The sequence below is a fragment of the Talpa europaea genome (assembly GCF_964194135.1).
Source record: "Talpa europaea genome assembly, chromosome: X".
In the NCBI taxonomy this organism is placed as follows: domain Eukaryota; kingdom Metazoa; phylum Chordata; class Mammalia; order Eulipotyphla; family Talpidae; genus Talpa; species Talpa europaea.
The window spans coordinates 91193506-91210644 of record NC_140081.1 but is presented as its reverse complement, the minus strand read 5'-3'; positions in this window follow the sequence as shown (position 1 = coordinate 91210644).

Genomic DNA, 17139 nt, shown 5'->3' with positions numbered 1-17139 from the left:
TTTCTTCCTTTTCACGTTAAGTTTTTTATAGACTAAGGAGTTTAACTGTTCGAATAGCAAGGCAGATAGACAACTCGATTTACATAGTTGTGCTTTCCCTCCAAGTTGTCCCCTAGCTTAAGAAACCTGCTGCCTCAGAGCAGGGGAGGCAGACTTAAGCCCATAGGCCAAATCTGCCCCGCTGCCTGTTGCTTTAAATAAGACGTCGTTGGAATACGTGTTCACGGTGTGACCTTTGGCTGCTTTCTTTACAATGGCAGGTTCCAGTAGTTTGAACAGAGATGACCTTATGGTTCACAAAGCCTGAACTATTTACTCTCTGGCCCTTTGCAGATGCAGTTTGCTGACCTCTGCTCTGTAGAAAGAGCAGAATGTGGTGATCACTCAATAACTATTCCAAGAAGGCAAGGATCAGCGATCTTCTCTGTCATTGAACCATGAAGTTGTTTCATCTTTTTAGTCCTTCCTCTCCCCTATCTCCTGCCTCTACTCCTCTGTTCACATCATTGTCAGATCTTCTCAGGAGGACACTGGTTTTATAGGTTGCTTTTCATCAGACCTCCTCTCTCTGACTTTCAAGACCCTCTGTTATCACAACCTTTATTCAAACCAACTCCCTCTGCTCCCCCAGTACAGTCTCCTTGTTCAGGTAGGTTAGTTATTGACCGTAAACTGCAGTGTGCTGGGAGGGCCTGCCTTTGCAGGTGCCCGGACTGCTTGCTTTCCTGGAATGTCCTTCTTGCTCTCAAGATATCTAAATCTTACCCGTTTCCCGAGCTCAGGGCCAGAATCCTGTTTCTCTATATGTACTCTACCTCGCAGCCCAGCCTGTAGAGCTTGCACATTTAAGGTCCATTCTTGCAAGATGCAGCCTCCGCTAACCTTATGGGTGCCAGTCAGTATTTGGTTCCTGGAATCTCCCATTCTTCTTTACATCTATGTGCTTTAACTAGGTTTTTAAAAAACCTACCCTATGTACTGTGCAGTGACTGTTCTAAAAAATTGCAAGGAAACTATTTTCACTTGGAGATATTTTAGTGACAATAAGTAGGTAATATTTTTCTGGAAAAGCAGAGCACATTGTGAGAAAATAAAGTCTTTGTTGTCAGCATAGCAGCTTTCTCCTGCCTCTATAAAAATTCATTTCCCCAGTCCATACTTAAGTCAGAATTGCTAAGAAGAAAAATGCCACTTTAATGAGAAGGAAATCAAATGAGCCTTGAACATTAACATTTTCAGAATTAGATGGATAGTAAGGAACATCAATCCAATTGAGTACATTTTTAGGAAATCATGATTTCCTAGGTCTAAATATGACCAGAATATCCTGAAAAACAAATTGGTACATAAATGCGCTGTCAGTAAGGTTCTATTTTTTACTCTCTTCCACAGTACTGTTTCCTAAACCCAAGTTGAATATTTCACTATGGCAACATGAAGTAAATTACCCAGAGTTGGATTGAAATGGAAAAATCCTAACATACATGGTATGGTAAGCAAAGATACCATACTAAGTGCTCATGAGTAAGATCTTCTGTTGACTGCTGTTTCTGGTTTCTGTGAAAAGATAATCTCTTTCCTATCAGTCTCTCCTGCAATCTCATGAACTATAACCATCTCTGGTGTGAACTTTCTTTAGTTAAGTATGTCTTTATCGTTATAGATTAAACGTTCGCAGGTCTGGCCTCCCCGGTGGCGCAGCGGTTGAGCGCTGGGTTGCGAGGCTGCCTGTGGCCTCTGCAGTGCCGGTTCGATCCCCGGCTGCTCCCCGGCCACAGGAGGGGGGTCCCACATGGCGCGCAGACCTCTCCTGCCGCCCGCTGCTCCCCTCAGCAGTGTACTTCGTCAGTCTGCCTGTTCTGTTCCCCGCTCTGGCTCTGGTGAATTCTCTCACCCTCACGCATTTCTGACTGTACCCAGTGCATGTATACATAAATAAATAAATCATAAAAAAAAAATGTTCGCAGGTTTCCCCCGCTATCCGAAAGTAGAACGTTTCTATCTGAAAGTAGAACAGCTTCTATCTGGTCTGCTTCTATCTGGTCTGCTTCGGTAGGTTACTTTTTGGGTCTGGGAACGCTGTTACCATTCATTTATATGGAAACATTTTTGAGCATTCCCAGGCCCAAAATACACCTTAGCAGATATACCAAAGATGAACATACTAGTTTCAGATGGTGGAGGGAACTTGTATTTGTTATTTCTCTGAAACTCAAATTAATTGAAGGTCCCACATTTTGTCCAACAGCTCTCCCCTGAACCCTCCCCCGCGCCTCCTCTCCCGTCGGGTGCCCCAGCCCAAAGCTTGGAAGACTCATGAGAGTGTGGACTCTCTCCTCTGGGCAAACCCCTGCTCCCCTCCATCCTTAACGCCACTTCCGTTCTCACTTTCTGTCCAGATCTTCCTAGTAACTTCCTGGCTGGTCTTCACGTTCCTCCTTTTGTCTCCTTGGTATTCATCTCCATATGCTCTCTGCCTCTCTCCACCCTTGCTCTTGTCCTGCCTTCCCTGCACATTCCGTCCAGCCATGCTTTTTGTTCAGACATGCCTCCTTCTTCCTCATCTCTGCCTTGATTCCAGTGCCAAGCAGTGAACACCTCTCCCACAGGCCTGAAACACAACCCCTATGCTCCCCCTCCTGCACAGCATTTGCTTTTTAAGACTTAACTTAAAGGGCTCTTCCACTAAAAGCTGTTTCTCGTTACTGTGCACCTCCCAGCTAATGACTGAGGACTCAACACATCTTCTCAAATACACTGAATCTTTCTAGAACAGAGTGAAGTGGGTTAGCATTAATTCATCAGGAACCCACCGTGGTCGATGGCTTTATAGGGCACACGCTGCTTTGTCTATGTAACCATGCCGTCACTGCCAAAGATGGGTCTTGTGCCCGGGCTCAGCTCGGCAGCCAGGGAATCAGTTTAGGGTCTGAAGACCAGGCTAATCCAGCAAGAGGGATGGATGGGAAATTGGGGGAGAATTTCTTTTACTTTTTGCGGCTTATATTTATCTTATTTTGTATTTGTTGACTATAGCAGATATGCATGCAAATATGTATTTGGAACTGGGGGCTTAGCGCACCATTTAAGGGAAACTGAAAAATCATAAAATATTGATGTGGATACTCAGTCCTGTGTTAATAAGTTAAATGCCAGTGTGAATAGCATGGACGAGAAATCCATTTTTTGAGGAGGTGTGGTTATAAAATTCTGTGGACAGTTATATAAGCTGGTGCCAAGGTCAAAGGAGTTACCCCTAAGATTTTAAAAGTAGATGTCTTTAACTGGAAACTTGGCTTACTTTAAAAAACAACCCTTGAAAAACCATACTTTTTTTTTGTAAATCCTCTCTTAAGCACCTTTAAATTTTGGTTTCCCCAGACAACCTTTTAAGAATTAGGTCATAGGTATATGCTCTTTCCCCTATAATGAGGCTTGTGGGCAACATCTAGAACAGTCATTCTCAACCTCGACTGCACATTAAAATCACACGGGGAGCTTTTTAAAGTTATTGCTACCTGCCCCCCCCCCACAGATTCTAATTTAATTGGTCTAGGGTGAGGCCCTTGGCATTTCTTTCGAAGACCCCTCACTCTTCTGCGCAGCCGGGTGGACATGCACTGATCTGATTCAGTAGTTGGCCTCTTTTACTAAGGCTTCACCTTTTACCTTATATAAAGCGCACTTTATGAAGTGAAGCCAATCCCAGAAAACTGAGAACTGGATGTCAGCACTGGCCGCAAGCTGGTTCGAGACCCCTGCTGCTGCTCCTCTTCAGTCAAGTCTCCATTTGCTCGGGGCTGATAGCCAGGGCCTGGTGGACTCTAATCATGCTGCACAGAACACACTGCTGACGGCTCTTCAGTCTCGTGAGGGGACTGTGTAGAGAACACTCACCTGAGGACTTGACCTCAAACTTGGTTCCAAAGGGGTTTCCTCGCGTTAATCCTGAGAAAGATGGTTTAGAACAAATACACCAGGAATTCAACTGTGCTGCTCTTATTCGAGAATGTAATACGTTTCCAAAGAATGATTGGGTTCCAAAGTTACTAAATAATTGCACTTGTATTTATCCTGTTTCAAACTATCACTATAGAATTTCCTCAGAGTGCGGTGCTTAACCCCTTGTGCCACCAGGGAGGCCCTCTGCCTATTTTTTGACTGGGTTATTTGTTTTCTTTTTGTTGAGTTGTATGAGCTCTTTGTAGATCTTCGATATCAGTCCCTTGTCAGATGTATGGCATGCAAGTATTTTCTCCCATTCAGTAGTTTCGCTGTTTATAATTTCTTTTGTGTTCCTTGTCATTGGGGACGAATCCCTAAAGACATCCCTGAAGTTTACATCTTGAGGTCTTTTGCCTGTATTTTTTACCATGTATTTCATGGTTTCAGGTTTTACATCCAAGTCTTCTGTTTTGAATTCATTTTCGTGGATGGTGTGAGAATCTTTTCTTCTTTGGAGAGATGTCTGTTCACATTCTTTGCTCATTTTTGGAATCTTGCGTTGTTGAATTGTGGGGATTCTCTATTCTGGATATATGATTTTCAAATATCTTGGCCCATTCTGTGGGTTGCTCTTTCACGTGCTTGACAGTGTCCTTCAGATACACAACTATAAACACTTCCAGTGTGTCCTGGTAAGCCCAGGTTCTGCTGTCTCCTGTCCTCCCCTCTCATTCCTCCTGTCCTTCCCGTCCTGTCCTTCTTCCCCTGCCCCTCTCCATACTGCTCTTGTCCTGCAAACATTTTCTCCCATTCAGCAGTTTGTTTTACCTCAAATATCCTCTTCCCTCAAGACTCACTTCCTTCTTAGTCTTTTGTTTTGGTTTTAAGGCTTGAAGTAGATGCTGTGATAGATATTGTCACCAATCCTTGAGCTTTGATATTCGCATTGCTCTCACTTTTGTTCTTTGAAGAGCCAGAAGGCCTGTTGGGCTTGGTCACTTCATTGGGTGAAAGACCTCTGTGGTAGATTGGCTTTCCGGCATTGCATGGGCTCCAGTGCTCCCCGTGTGTGACATTGCTTCCAGGGGAGACCTGAAGCATTGGTGCAAAGGGAGCTGAAAGGCCTGCATACTCTGATTGTTACAGTCCTCTCCTTGGGTTTAATAAAATAGAACACACCCTGAAAAGGGTAGTGACCAGGGAAATCCACTGAGTTTCCGCTAGAGACAAGTATGTAGGGATATCAGCACTTAGGGACTTTATGATAGAAAAAAATCAAAGCAGGAATTGTTCTTCCTGTGAAATGGTATGAATTTTAGTAGAACAGGCACAGAACTAGTGGGACACAAAAGATATAAAGAAAACCTTAAAAAACTGCCATAAAGCATAACCACCAATAAACATGTAACTTTCATTCCAGTAGTAACTTTGTTGTAAAATATACACATCACAAAAAATACTTTTACTAAAAGGGCAGAAAGAGCACACAGAGGTGCTTTCTGAATAAATTATTATCCATGTGTTCATGTCTTTCACAGCATAACTATGTATTTTGGACAAGTCCTATGAAGTGAACAGTTTTTCACTCCAGAATGAGTTTTATTTTATTTTCTTGAATTATGAATGAGACACTTTATTAGCCATATGTCAGCATCACAGACACATTTTTCCACAGAAGGGAGAGTGGCTTTGATGGGAAAGAGAAGGTGGGTAAGGTCTCTCAGTAGCAGCTCCATTCTTCTCTCTTGCCCCAGAGGGTCCTCCATGTTCCTGCCGTGATTTCTCACAAAGGAGACTGTGAATTTCCCCCAGTTCCTTTTCCACAGAACTTGAGAAAACTCTTGCACTCCACGAAATGGGGCTGGGTATCTGGGGACTTGAAATACTGGTTTTATAGCAGGTCTTCCTGCACCAGCCTGTGCTGGGCCTTGGCCTCAGAGCTGGAGCCTTCCTGTTTTCGTATTCATGGCATTGCTGTTAGCACCTCCAGGGAAAGTCTCTGTCTAAAAATATCTTTTTGTATAACATGGAAGATTTCCAGAAAGGCAGGATGTGTAAAGTTTTGTTGTTTTATTCCCTCAAAAATGCTTGGCTTGCCCCGTGTTTTCTATCTTTCTTCTTAATGGCTCCATCTTGTTTCTCTGTAATGGAAGGGTGGTGCCATCGCCGCGGTTGAGAGTTTAATTTTGCATAATCCTGAGGGATGTGCTCTTCCAAATCATCTTCAGGTCAGTGCAGTCCTGGGAGTTCTATCTGCATTTGTGAATTACAATGTTTGGCAAATGTCACTTCAGGGTTGCAGTTGTTTTAAAAAAAGCAAGGGAAAATACTGAAAACCACTGTCAGAATACTATGTTCAGCACTCCAGAAAAGGTCTTTTACAACCTTACTAAATTCCTAAAACTAAAGTGTGAAGAAATAGAAAACTGTAAACTTCTATTCTAAAAACCAAGTAAATCTGGACCTTTGGGGGAAAAAAAATCTGGACCTTTGGGGTCAAAGATGACATGTTGTCTGAAGTCTGACTGAAGGGGTCCCCTCCAGATCCTTTTCTCTTAGGAGTGTTGGTTACACGTCATCCTCGGGCTATCGTGAAGTCAAACATGGCATTTCGTATTAGTCGGCAAGACAGTCACTGTAGTCTGCGGTCCAAATCTGTAGGTGACGGTGGGGAGCTAGCCAAGGCCTCATAAAGCCGTCTGGAGGCACGTGAACTCGTGTTACCAGTGATTATTTTGGGTAGTGAGATTTTGGATTGTTTCTTTCCTTGCCTTTTTGTTTTTCTTATTACACAAGTGATCAGCTTAGATGAAATAATTGTTTTCTAAACATAAATGAAAGAAAATTGAGAGGGTGAAATTGATGGACCTTCAGGGACTTGAAACTGATTTTAAACTTCAAACAGTATGAAATAAAGTTTTTGAGTAATAAAAGTAGATTTAATTTCAAGACTTACACCAAGGTATTAAGGAAACAATACAATTTTAAAAACACCAAGGTAATAAAAAATCAAGAGATAATGGCTTCCTCCAAAGCTACTGTGAAAATCTTTAAATCCTTTTAACCTTACTATCTCAGTGTATCAAATTAAGGGTATAATTTTCAAACCTAGCATTAAAAACTCTTAATAGGTTAAAATTCCTGGAGTAAAAGGTTCAGATGAGTGTGTCACACACTTCATTTGGGCAAAATGACCCAGGAAGACTCTCCTATACAGCAGTGTTAGACTCATAGTAGTTAAATTTGAGAGAGAGAGGGAGAGGGTGGGGGTGGGGAGGGGAGAGAGAGCGAGAGAGCGAGAGAGCGAGAGAGCGAGAGAGCGAGAGAGAGAGAGAGAGAGAGAGAGAGAGAGAAAGGTGTTGTTGGCAATATGGTTATTCGCAAATCAAGCTGACTGGAATGCAATACAAGAGCATCCTTTTGTCCATATCCTGGCCAACACTTGTCTTGTATTTTTGATACAAGCCATTTTTACAGGTGTGAGATGTTGCCTCATTTTGGTTATCTCAGACGTTTCATTGGGCATTTGAAAGTCTTTAAGATTGTTTTATATTGTCTCTTCATCATTTGTGTTATACATGCAAATGTCTTTTCCAACTTTGCAAGACCACAATTTTCTAGATTCTCTTATTTTTTCATTTCTTCTTAGAAAACAACCACCTCTATCTTAAATCATCTTTTTTGTGTCTTCCCAAATGGCCAGTAACACATACTACTGACATTTTGTTTTTCATCCTCTTCCATGATAACACTAACCATCTAACTTCACCATCTGCAGTTAAGTTAATGTGCTGATAGCGCCACATGTTTTACCATTGAATTAAATAGACCTCTGGTCATCAAGTACGTTCATGTATCCTTGCCATCAAACTGCCTGGCTTCCAAAGTGATACTGCTGTTGTAGAGTCTCCCCCTAGACACAGACCCGAGTCTGAATCAGATTTTAAAAAAGCCTTTATTAGACTGTCCCTCTTGTAGGGAGCAGCCCCAAGCAGGGGGTGAGAAGGTTTTTTTGTTTTTTTGTTTTGTTTTGTTTTTACTATTTTTTTAATGAATTATTTTATTTTATATAATTCTTACATCATTTTTCATTTTTGCACAATGTATGCATTTTCATCTTGGTTATAGTCCCCATACAATTCCCACCCCCCTTGTTTTGACCCTAAACCTTCTTCTCCCTCTGGCCCCCACCGTAGTTTGTCTCTGGTCTCTAGTTGCTTGTTGATTTTGATTTTTACTTTATTGCAATTATTCTTTTTCCTGGTCCTTTATTTTAGGTTTTCTAAATTCCTGCTATGAGTGAGACCATCGATAAGGGTTTTTAAAGCCGAAAACCACACTCGGGAATTTGTAGTTGCCACAGCAAGTGGGAGGACAGAAGCCAAACTGTGCTGTTACAAGCAGTGCAGCGTTTTACCACATCCCATGTTTCGGGTACAAAGGGTACATATATCTTATTTTTGATGGGAACCCGGCCTCTATTGTTTCGGCCTGGAATTTTCCCACAGCCCTAACTTGTCCTCCTGAGATAGCTCACGCTTAGGCCTGCGTGGTCTGCTACATTTTGCATTGCCCCCATTTCGCACTACATATTTTTGTTATAATTTATTGCACTTCTGGTCCCAACTTCTGTATGTGGTGAAGTTAGGTTTTAAAAAGGACATGGCAGCTGTGACGATCATTGTCTAAAGAGAATGAAGCGAGAAGAATCACTTAAAAGGACAGTGCTCTCAACTAGGTGAACGTTGTCTAGGTCTTACCTATGGATATTATGGTGGAAATTTCCAATCGTTTAATTATTGCTATCCCTAAAATAGAGCAGTCTTCATCTCATCAGATGATTAAGAGGTGCAAGAAACTGGACAAATGAATCACTATTTGGACAGCCTCTTATTTCTGTCATCATAACAAACCAAATAGATTATTTATGATTGACCAGAATAACAACTGAAAATTTAATGAATCTACTGCAGTTTTGTCACTTCAATCAAACTGTATAAGGGCAGTTCATGGAAATGCCATTCTTGCTTTGTTCCAGTGTAAGGGATTCAGCAGTCATTGTGGGCTCCTTGCTTAGAAACGCTGGTTAGAAACGCAGACACAAGCACCTTGGGGCAAAGGCTTGCTCACTTGTCGCAGTCCCCTCAGAACCAATTTCAAGCTTAGTGAAGTGTATGGTTTTGAAATTAATAGAAAATATCCTAACAAGCACTCAGGTCAAGGAGACTTATGAAATGTTACTTAAATTTGATAACAGAAACTTACAGAACAAAAAAAGCATTATGAAAAATGAATGTTTTCAATGACAAGAACTTTTTCTCAGTATATCCATAACGAGCCCAATAGGGGACAATTCTTCCAACTAGTAGAATACAGGTTCAAGGGACTAGGGCTCCAATTTAAGGCATTCATTTGCAAATTAGGAATGCATCATGTAGCCAAAGAGAAAAACCACTTCACATTTGTGTCATTGTGCCCTTGATTTCAGGCACTACTGTTCGGAGCAACTTAATCTGAAGTAATTTAGGAAGCATCATTATTCCTTTAGCACAAAGAAATGTGTTTACTATGTGCTGTTTTACTTAAAGGTGATAAACTGTGTAAGTTCATGTGACTAACAAGAAAAAGAAACATCCTCAGGTTCCTGTCACAGTTTGGGTTCCCTGGAAAGCAAAGCTCTGAGAATTGTGTGCAGGAAGTTGGAGTGTTCTCAGGACCAACACCTGTAAGAGCATGAAGGAAGGAAGATTGAGCCGAAGGAGAAATTATAGTGGGTACAAGCAAAATAAATGCCTCAACCCAATACCCCAGCAAATTCTGGAGCTGAAATATTCCTGCGCTATGTCCTAAATTGGGGTAAGGGCCCGAACCATTATTATTCTTCCCATAATTCTCCCACCACCACCCCCATTCCTCCTCCTTCCCCCTGACCTCCAACCAGTCATTAGTTATAGGCTCCCCAAGAGAAGCAGATGATATTTTTGGGACATGTGTGTCTCTGCAGCTGTTGGAAGTCCCAGGAAATGGACTGTACTATGACAGATGAGTCACCAACATGCCCAGCAGCTGAGGAGATGGATATTATGGGTAAGCTGGGAGGGGCAGCATAGTGGCCACTGTAGTTCTTGGTGTGGCAGATACGCTAACAAATACATAATTTCCTGTGAATGTCTGGGTGATGGAGAGGGAGGGTCAGGGGAGTAAGAGAGGTAGTAAAGGAGAGGGAGATGGATGGGTAAGGATTAGAGCCAGATAGGATTTCCTCCTCCTGTGAAATCAATGTCAATCTACTTACTGTTTAATTTCCTTAGCAACAGATGAAGTCATAAGTGTTGTTTGATTAAAACTTAACAAATTGCCCAAACTTCAGCAGTCAGAGGAATCTTGAAGATCTTCCAGTAAAAAGACCCAGAAATGTTAAATGCCCAATGTCAGAAGTTAAACTAGGGCTTCATATGCACGGTTGATGACTAAGGCACACAAGTAAAATGAGGTTGATATGAAAACATCATCATCTCCACAGCCGTCTTCCTTTTCTTTAATTCCAAAGAGCTTTCTACTGTGTTCCAGTAATTGGGGGAAGCAGTGTGCTGAGCAGGACTTGGGACTAGGCTGGGACTAAGCTATGGAAGCACTTAAAGCACAAATCTGAAGGTGGCCCTCATTCTCAAGATCATATGAAAGAAGCACTCAAAGCATCATTGCAAGTACATGATCCTGAGAGTAATTACCTTCTTAAGTGTTGTATCCCTCTTTCCTCACCCTCTACCTGACCCTGGTGCTAAAAGACTGGGCCTTTCTTCCCAGTCTTCAGCAGAGATTGGTTTAGGACAAAGCATGTAGTTCAGTGCTGGGCAGTGAGATGTAACAGGAGGTCAACATGGAACTTCCAGGAACGGTTTTCCTTCATGATAAAAAGGATACACTGCAGGAGAAATTCCACTTTCTGTCTGGACAGTCATATGATGTGATGCCTGGAGCTGTTGCAGTCACCTTGTGCTGTGACGGGACAAACCAACAGGTACATACTAGATGGTGGAGAGGAAAACCTGGTTCCTCACTGTTGCTGCTGCTGAATGGACCAGCCCTCTGCTGCCTGTCTTAGAACTTCTGGACAGGTGATATAATGCTTTTCTACTGTTTCAGTCATTTTAAAATCAGATGTTCTGTTATTGTCCATATTAACCCAACTCTCATGGATCTTTTTCTAGCCCTTAAATATGGAATTCTTTCCAACCTCTTTTTAAGGTCTTAGAACCCCATGGTCATGACTTCCTCTCCATTAGAACTTTCCCCTTATACTAACACATGAATCTGGGAAGTGAGACTCTGGCAATATCCTGAGTTACCTCATCCCTGTCCTTCTTACTAACTGTGAAACCTTGGGGTTGTGACTTCCCTGCTCTGTAGACCACCGCACTGTTCCTCATTTTCCTGATTTTTTACCTCAGGAGGTAATCGTGTGGAACAATGAGCTATTACATCTAAGTGTTTTATAAAGTGCTTTGTAAATAGTAAATACTCAAATGTTATGAGTTATTAGGTTGTAATAGCTATTTATATTCTCTCTGGGGCATTTATTTATTAGAGACAAATAGAGGACCTTTTTTATTTTTTGGCTATCAAATACCCATTTACCTTATCAGGAAATAGACATTTGAGACTCTAACTTTCCCTGTTTTTGCTCCATTTGACTCGGGTGGCACCCCCAGGACTAGACCATCAGCCATATCTCTTCTGACCCACATGACCATGGCCATAGTTACTGTTCCCACTTAGGCACACAGTGAAATAAAGCCAGTGAGATAGAATTTCTGGAACATCTTGGGAAAGTAATCTCTTTCCCAGTGATCTTGAACCTCAGAAGATGAAGAATTCGGAGTTGTTGCCAACATCTTGCTAACTTGTTGCTCTAGAAACTGAAACTGACAAAGCAGAAAGCAGAAACCAAGACACTGGTTCCTGATAATATCATTTCAGCCTGAAGCCAGCCAGGTTCTAAGCTTCTCTGATCCCTGGACTCTTGCAGGTACGTGACAAGTTCTATTCTTAATCCAATTTGGGTTTTCTTTCATTTATAACCAAAGGAATCCAAACTCACTTAAAGCAAAACTTTATTTTAATCCTAAAATATCCTAATTGTCACTTTTGAGTGGGTGGTGGTAGAAGGATGGTTTTAGCAGATGTGTGAGAGGTACCCTACTCTGTTTCCTGCTCCCCTTCCTGCAGTGGCTGGTCCATGCTTGTGCTATGAAGTGCTGTAGCAGCTGGAGGAACTGCTCTGTCTCCCTTGAAAAGAACCTTATCACTTTTTCTTACCCCGTGATTTCCTTGACCTCCTTGGCGGCGTGCAATCCGCTGCATGTTGTCAGAATCCAGCAAGATCATCCATGTAAGTACCTCTGCTCCCCGTGTCCACTTTTCTCCAGTATCTCCAGGTGGTCAGAGGCGTCCGGGCCAGGCAGCGCAGCCTGTCGCCCTTGGAGCAGGCCTCTTTTAGGGTCCGGGTTCTCATTTCTCGGAGGCTCTTGCTGCTGAGCACGCCTGGCAGGAGGAGGAGGAGGAGGATGCCTCTTCCAAGGGCATGGGTATGGGGGGAGGGGAAGGAGCCTGTTTTAGGCCCTGGAGAGTGGGGCCAGGGTTTGGTGGGGACCTGGAGAGAGGCAACAGTGAACTGGCCAGGAAAGAGTGCGTGGAATGGCAGGAGGAAGGAAGCAGGCAGTCCAGCCTGGGAGGCCGAAAGGATGGGAACGAGAAAGGGAGGGAGCAAGAGGACAGAAAAGGACCTGAGGTAGCGAGGGGAGGGAGTGGTGTGCACCCAGGTCCTCGGCTTGTTCGGCTTGTTCGCAAGTGGTGTGAACATGCGGTGGCCACTGACTTGCCTGGAGGTAGAGGGAAGAAGGAACCGCCTGAGGATACAGGACTGGGCCTGACTAGTCATTGGTATTAACTCTTGGAGTGGCGCCTTCAGTCATAACCTTTGTTTCCATAGCCTTTTTCTGTTGATGCCACAATTTCCCATAGATTGTATCACTGAGTCTTTACCACACCTGGAAGGGTTAGACCTCCATTTTGCAAGTGAGACGATCAAGGTTAGCCTTTTGCAAGAGGGCCACCTGGCTGATAGTGGCTCTTTCGAATCATAGTTCATGGTTTTGCAGGTTTATGGAACAGGCCTTCATTCAGCGTTGCCTTCCTTTCACTTCTTTCCTGAGTGGCGTGCTTGTCATCCTGTCTTACCTCTTTCCTGTGACCCAGAAGATCTTTCTAATCAGGCCATTCCTCTGTTCAGAAACATTGCTGCTTGAACTGCAGTGCAGTACCGTCTTCAAGGTCTTCACCATCTGCAGTCTTTCCACCTTTGCAAGATTTTCTCACAGACCTTCAGTGCTCTGTTGCCCTGCCACCTTCCCTCATGTCTGGGCCGTGAAGGAGTGTTAGCTGATTTTTTTTTTTTAGATTTATTTATTTATGCATACAAGAACTGGGGTACAATACAAGAACTGAGGTACAGACCAGAGGTACGGGGTGTGAGAGGATTCACCAGAGACAGAGTGGGGAACAGAACAGGCAGACTGACTGAAATACACTGCTGAGGGGAGCAGCGGGGAGACAGGAGAGGTCTGCTGCACCAGCTCCCTGGCCGGGGATGAAACTCCTGCTGCAGTGGCTGCGGACAGCTTTATAGTGCTGAGACTTAACCCCTTGCACCACCAGGGAGGCCTGTTAGCCGATTCTTAAACCATACTGTGCCTTTGGGAACAGCTGTGCCTTAGGTATGCTCATTCTTTTTGTCTGGCAGAATTCCCACTCATCCAGGAACATTTTAAAAGTTTTCTCAGATGAAAACTTGCAAATGTCACTGGCCGGTCACTGGTTTCAGCTCTTCCTGTGACTGGGCTAGGCAACTCTGGTACCTGAGGTTTATAAAACCAAGCAGCTTCCCCATTGAAGAGGATGAGGAACTGTGGCCCCCAACACACTACTGGAGTAATGTTTGGGAGAAAATCTGAGGAAGCAGTATATCTGGAGAGAGAACATGAGTTGGGAGCAACTCACCAGTACTCCTTGGGGTCCTTTGCTCAGGAATGACTGAGAAAAGAAAATGCCAGCAGAACAGAAGTTGGGTGCTTCTGTCCAGGCTGTGAAGAGGGAGATGATATGGTGTCAGAGACAAAGAGGTAAGTCTAGGGCCTCCCCAGTGGTGCAGTGCGTTGAGCGCAGCACTGTGAAGCTATCCGCAGCCTCTGCAGCGTGGGTTCAATTCCCGACTGGCCAGGGCTGCTCCCCAAAGGAGCAGAAGGGGCAACATGTGAGGCTACCCCACTGAAATGGGCAGTTCCAGGACCTAGTCCAGCTGGGAAAGGTGTTGTCCCTAAACTAGTTGAGCGAAAGCAAAACCTAGTCTGAAGTTACAGTGAGAAGTAGGAGCAAGAAAAGATAAGCAGAAAAGTCTGGATGTCGGGTGGATGAAAGTGTGGCAGTCACTCAGAAGCCATTTTGTGGCCTGCCAGGGGGTGCTCTGCTGCCTTTTTCTGTCATGTGGGGTGGTGAGGACCAGAAACAAACACCCCTGGTCCCAGTGCAGTCCCAGTCAGAGTTGACACTGGCCTTTTTGTCAGAAATGACTTTTCAGCCCCAGACACAAGGGTTGAGATCTTACTGACTTTGCCCAGTTTTTCAATTTAAAATGCCTGGCATTCTGGGTCAAGCTCAGAATGCTTTTGACCAATTTGTGGTTTAATTCAGAAATCTCGGGTTATTTCAAACTCAGAAGACCCTGCCTGCTGGGCTGTACTAATGTGTGAGCTGTCAGTCATGAGGCAAAAGCACCCGGAGTGTCAGGCCACAGAGTAAGTTCACTGTACTGACATCGACAGCATGGATAAGGAGAAATTAGAGGTTTGTTAGCATAAATGACAATCCACAGGAGCCCTCGTGCTTGCTATCTAACCTAGTCTTCCTCGGTCTTCCCCGGAAACTGCAGTTGCACACAAGTGCATGACTGTCTAACAAACACCTTCCTCTCTGCTGGGAGTGATTCAGAGTTCAATTATGCCTGGCCTTACCTGACCCGTGCCGGCACCCTGGCTTTCCATCAGAATATATATACACACACACATGCGTTTTGCACTCAGCTCATAGGAAATTGGAGGTTACGTGCATTTTATTTTGCAGTCTAAGTTCTCTTTCTCTGCTTTTATTTACCAGTGTTCCCACTGCTTTGTTCAGGGCTCAGAAAATCACAGTGTAGCCAGTGAAAGAATAAAAGGAGCATTCAAATACATCATAAAGTACAAGGCCCCAGTACAGTTGATGATACTACTGCATTCAGAATGGCTTGTTTATCTCTGCTTTTACACCAAGGACTAGATCAGCTGCATTTAAAAGTTTTTTTTTCCCTTTTCTGTGCTATTTTTGAATTTGTATTCTAATTCTACTTAAATAAATTCAAGGAGTTGAAGCATCGGTTTGTTTTCATCATGTTCATGTCTTCAAGAGACCGCTTCCTCTGCAGGGTGTTGGTCTGAGGGGCTTGCTCCGGGGAGCTCTGCATTGGGATATTTTTAATTTCAGGGTTCAGCCGTGATCGCGACAGCAACAGCTCTCCCTCTTCCTGTGACTCACAGATTTCTGCCATTTCGAACGTGCCTTTAAAGGGGTCAATGGCCTAATTGGGCCTCACGGAATCTTAGTTTCCATATCTGAAAATAAGAGGGTTTGGTGGACAACCTCCAGGCTCCTGGCTCAGTGACACCAGCTCTGGGCACTCTCAGCCAGGCAGCAGCACTTTGCACCCTTCATGCCTCGCTGCTGTGTCCTTGCAGAAGTAATTGGGGATCCGTATTACTTAATGACTGTGTTTGTCCGAGTGTTATGGCAGGTTGTTTCCTAAATCACCCAGACCCGATTTAGAAGCTCTGGCATCTAAACTCGGAGGTGTGGGCCAGCTTGCTCGGCTTCTCTCTGCAGCCGCTCCAGGGAAACACATTTTCTCCTCAGGGATTGTTTGTTCCCGTCCCTTTGTGTCTTTGCAAGCTGCCTTTCACTTCTTACTGTGACTTTTTCTGATCCAAGTTCTTGCATCTTTCGCTCTTTTTTTTTCCATTCACATTTTCTTCCCATTTTTAAGCCAGTTGAGAGCTTCTCATGGAGACCTGGATTTGAAACCTGGCTTTTTTCCCTCTTCACATTAGACGATTCACTACCTCTGGGGCCTGCTTCTGTGTGCCAGATGTAGTGATACCACATATTGTATCTCCTGTTGCTGACGTGAAACTGCATGAGAACATGTCTGGGACAGTGCAGGCCACGTGCATTCCTTCTGGCCTCTGCTCACCTCCTTGCCTTCACTTTGCACCCCATAAGAAAGTTGGGGTATCGTCACAATTCCGCTAAACATCCCCCTCCATGGGTGCAGGAGCCTTGCTGTGGCAGGTTTCTCTGGCATACTCGGAGCGGCATCTGAACCTCCCAAGTACAGCTAGATTCCACTTCCACAATTCAGTTTGTGTTGCTGGTTGCCATGGAAACCCATGAGTTGGCGCTTATTACCTTGGTTCTCAACAGCTCCTCTAAACATGATAAACTTCCATGAAATAATTATTTATCTTCAATTCTTCTCAGAGTCTTGAATTCCTTTTCTCTACTCCTTGTACGCTGCAGGAAACAGTCATTGTTTCTCCTTTCTCTCATGCTTTCTCGAGCAAACACCATCTGTCACAGCGCTCGCCCTGCCAACAAGCCACTCCGGATCTGGGCTTGAGCACCTGGACTATTCATCAGCTCACTGTGTTTCAGAGACATTGCAAAGTCTTGTTTATTCACATCTTTCCTTCCATTTCTTCTGGAGTCATCTTCAGCTTTTGAGCAATCCTCTTTGCCTTTGTCTGCTGGCCTTCTAAATTCTTGGCCCCAGTCCTCATTCATTGGTTTAATTTCGCGTCCATAACCACTTCTGCCAGGCATGTGGCATTGTCCACATTCCTCAGGATCTCTCTGCCTTCAGGGGGCTTCCTTGGCGCCTAGCGAAAAACAAACCTAATGCACTGCTCTGCAGTAAGCAAATACAACTGCTAAAATTTCCTCCATTCTCTTACCCATCCCAAGTTCAAGAGGCTACATGCCTCAAAAGATGCAATTGCTGAAGTGATTCCAACCCTGTGACATGCCGCCTGCTCTTTTTTGCTGGTT